General features: G+C 32.6%; 1 protein-coding gene across 1 annotated transcript in view; it reads right to left on the reverse strand.

The window, feature by feature from the left end:
- Positions 1-1282: 1282 nt before the first annotated feature.
- Positions 1283-4541, reverse strand: part of LOC102677099 (CUGBP Elav-like family member 2) — a 197121-nt gene continuing 193862 nt past the window's right edge. Inside the window, exon 17 of the mRNA XM_031509662.1 lies at positions 1283-4344. The gene's annotated coding sequence lies outside the window, so the exon portion shown is untranslated. The remainder of the gene's footprint in view (positions 4345-4541) is intronic.

Here is a 4541-nt window from a genome sequence, read left to right on the forward strand (position 1 = left end):
AAGAGAACGGTGTAACCTCACGCAATATTAATAATTGTTATATGATATTTATATATCGGCTGAACGTGCGTATGTTTGAGAGAGAGAGAGAAAAGAGTTAGTTGTTAACAGTGCGTAAGTACATCGATTAATTAAAGAGATGTCTTTGGTAATTGACACGGAGCATGATGCAACGACCACCTATTTTGCGATCGATATTAGTATGATCCATCAGAAACTATATATGCGTCTACTTATGTTGGTTAATTCGGCGTTAAGACCTTGATTATTAATGGGAAATCGATACTAACTGAATTCAATATCAGGATTTGGTGAATCTTTATGGTATCGGCTTTGGCATTCCAATGCAATTCGTCAAATGACAGAGATGGCTATATATGGAAACATGTATACTGTGATCCACATGAGGCCCTGAGAAAGTGTATTGAATTCACAGTATGTTAGATACGTATGAAAATTTAGAACGAATGTTTATTATGGTATTACCTTTAATATGGTGATTTAATAATATTCGATTAAAAAGTAAAATGTATCTATTGGAGAACAAGAAGATACTTGAAATAAAATTCTCAAATATTGATAATTTTTTTTATAAAAATAACAATTATTAGACAGAATTCAATTATTTTGATATTAGATAAAAAAATTGATATAAATAATTCTAATAAAAAATTGAAGCAATAAAAATTAAAAAAAAAAAAAGAATTCGCAACTCGAATGTTTTCTTAAAAAATTTAATATTCAGTCATTATTAGAAGCATACGAATATTATTCATCAAAAAATATTAAGATTTAAATCGATTAAATATACTAATTACATAATTCTTTCCAAAGAGAAAGAAGAATTATTTCTATATTCATAATTCCTAAAAAAAATTATTTCTCTAGTCCCCATTCTGATGGATCATCTAATATAGTGTAATAATTTATTTTTTCCTAGAAATTTAAGAAATAAGTGTTCGTTGCTCCGTTCATTTGGTTTGACGCGTGCGTGTAAATTGTGTATTAGCATCATCAAAAAGAACATGTCCCATTCGAACGGCGCTCAAATTATTATATTTATAAAAGAGAATTTTTTTTTTTTTTTTAAAAAACTCAATTTCTCTAATTCATTACAACTATTAATTCAAAATTTTAACCAACCTTTTAAAAAGGACGGGAAAATGGGGAAAATGACGAAAGAGACGATTCGTGGAAATGAGTGATTAGAAAGAGAGCCAGTCATGATCACCCATACACTCCAGCTGTTTTTTTCTTATTCAATGGCGAGTAGATATTTTTTTTTTTTTCTTTTTTTTAATCATATTTACAAGACAAATTCATGCGATTATTTTATTTATTATCCTCTACAATTCTACTATTGATCTACTATCTCTAATTATTTTTTCGATTCTTAAAAATCTTCCAATTATTAACTTCTTTCGTTGTGCAGAAGTTAATAAGTAATTCGATATAAAAAAATAATTTAATTATATTTTGCAATGAAATTTGTCTTGTCGATACGATTCAACTATGAAATTCATGATCATTTCGCGTGAAATAAGATTTAACTCTAAATTCAAAATTGAAACACTTTGGATACTTCTCTTTTCAAGTCGAAGACGAAGTTTTTACTACATCGTTCTTCTTCTCCTTATGATTTTCGATTTTTTGTTCTGAGGGAGAGCTTGCAATGTTCCATTATCTTGCTATAATATTATATAACAATTTTTTTTCTCTTATTTTTTTTTTCATTTCTTGGATTTTTAAATAATAGAGCGACTCCATATAAAATATAAAAATCTTTCATAAATTGGCGATAAAAAAAAAATGTAAGGAACACGCAGATTGATTTAATTTTATACGAAAATTATCCAACTATCATTTCTGGACTCTCCAATATCTTATTTGTCTTTTTTTTTTTTTTTTTTCTTACTTTTTCATGAAATCGTATACCTTTTCAAGAATACAGTGAAATTAAGTACTTTACAATGACATCGATGAGTTAATCTTGCATCAGTAACGACCTAAATGTCCTAAATATTGAAGTTCTAAACCTCAAAAGATCAATTAAAACTTATAATTCTTAATAGAAGATCCTGATCACTTCTACATCGTTTCGAAAAACTTAAATACTACGTAGATAAAAACAAAGTTAACAAAATACAAATATTTTCTCTTAGATGTTTCGTAAAATCATTTATATTTGTCATATAATGTAACAAAAATGGTTACTGACTCAAGATTAATTCGTATAATCATGTGATCGGCCACGTGACTGTCGTATAATAATAATTGTAAAGGTTTCTCAAATTTTCTCAAATGTTTCCAATTTTCTTCTTTTTTCTTCTCATAATGTACTGAAACGTACAAATTTCGTTTACCCGTGGACACGTATAATTTATCTACAGGTTCGAACACAACAGAAAACAATTAAAAATCATGAATCATAAGTACCTACTCGGTACGGGCGAAAGAAAGGGGGAGAGAAAGAAAAAAAGAAAGAAAATAAGAATGATGGCGTGCACGCTAGTGAAGTGTCACCTGATGAAAAATTTTGTTTGCTTTTTCCTTTCTTTCCTGTAATTTAGTTTAATTCGAAATTTTCCATCATTTTAAGTTCCTCATGCCACGCTTATTTCTATCATACACACGTTAAAAAGCGATCCTAGTCCAATCCTATGTACGGTACAACGTTATCACAAAGTCATTAAAAAATGCTACTTATGTATCGTTTTTCCCTACACTTCGTTTTGTCTCCTTGTTCCAGTTTTGTCTTTTTTTTGTTTTTGGTTCTTTTTTTTGGTAATCTTTACACCATTATATTATTTTAATTTACAACAGTTAATCGGACTCTGACCATTTCGCTCGGTCCACATATTCTTTTATTTTCGTTCTAGCGTTTAGTTTGCATTCACTTCGTTTTATTATTATTTTTTTTTTTTTCAATGATTTTGTTTCAATGGTTTTCCATTTTCTACACACACTTTTTTTCCTATTATTTATTCGATTAGAGCCGGCACTATAATAATTAGTGCGTATCTTTTTTTTTTATCTACATATGAACAGGCGATTCGCGACGCTGACAGCGATCCCGAAAGTGAGCCGATATAATCGATTCTCAGTCGATAAGTGAACGCATGCGCGATAGTATTCTCGTATAATACATACAAGGTACTTATACAAGTTTCGTCTTATGGAACGAGCATACTTTTGTTCCTTATTATTTTTTCTTTCCTTTTAACGGCTAGTTAGTGATTGTACGCAAATATTTCTTACACTAAAGGTCCACAAATAATTTATTGCGATCTAAAATTGATTCGTTTCTATATTTCTTTTTCGTTCGTTTATTTCGAATCGCTTGTAAATTAAGCGACTGAAAGATCGCGGTAACTATATTCTATTGTAACGAACTCTTTTCTTTTTATAGTGTTTCAATCAGCTTTAGACCGCACAGCTCGCGCATACGCACATTTTCGTACATACACATGCACAGATATATGGGTATGCATCGTTCGAATATGCTATATAATATATATATACACACATACAGAGAAACAGAGAGATAAGGTAGCGTGTGTTACAGTTCAGCCCAAGGAACATAAAAACATAGTGCTCGATCGGTGGTGCTCCGGTTTCCGCTTCGCTACTCTTTACACACTGAACGATGATATCGCCGTTTTCCTGGTCTCTCTCGAATTTTTAAATGCGAGATCGAGCGTTTATTTTTCCCACGACGATTCCTCGTTCCGATTCCGTTTCCGCACCTCGATTAATTTCGCACCGACTTGGTCCATAGTTATAAAAGTTGATTGATGACCATTGAGGACTCTTCTCTTTCTTTCTCTTTTAATATCGTTTTCTATTTACGAAGCAGAGCGTTCACGGAGTAACGCACCACGATTGACAATCAGTGTGCTGCCATCTATCCTCGGTTAAATGTGGAACAGACCAAGCAGTGGCGACCATACGCGGAAACGGTGCGCGTGTACGCGAAATAAAACATGGAGGTAGCTCGTAGGTGGATGGATTCGTTCGAGGAGTGTTGTCTTTTTTTTCTCGTTTTTTCTTCGAGGATGGTCATGTGAGGAAAAAATTAGGAAGCATCATGATAATATATAATATATGTGTAGGAGTAGAGCGGGCAACCGCTTCTTACAAGAGGAGCGAGAGCGGGCAGATGTGTACAGGCACCGACAGACACAGAATGATTGATCAAGAGGCTGACCAAGGAGTCGTGACTAATCGACTGATCGACTAATCGATTGACCGATCGATCGAACGATTGACCGATTCGACTGACTGATACTGACATGGCACGGCGACTCCGATCGAGAACACGGTCACAACGTCACAGGCCACCTGCTGGCACACAAACAAACACACGGACAGGTTAGTCACCACCACACACCAGATATGTAGGATATATCCTGGGCAAACGTGCACGATGACGAAATCGATGGTCATCGAAACATTTCTTTTCAGAATTTATAACTTTTTCTTTCATAAGTGTTAATGTTTTACTAATTTTTATTTTGCCAAAATATATATATATATATATA

Source organism: Apis dorsata, unplaced genomic scaffold (genome assembly GCF_000469605.1).
Source record: "Apis dorsata unplaced genomic scaffold, Apis dorsata 1.3 scaffold_168, whole genome shotgun sequence".
Lineage (NCBI taxonomy): Eukaryota > Metazoa > Arthropoda > Insecta > Hymenoptera > Apidae > Apis > Apis dorsata.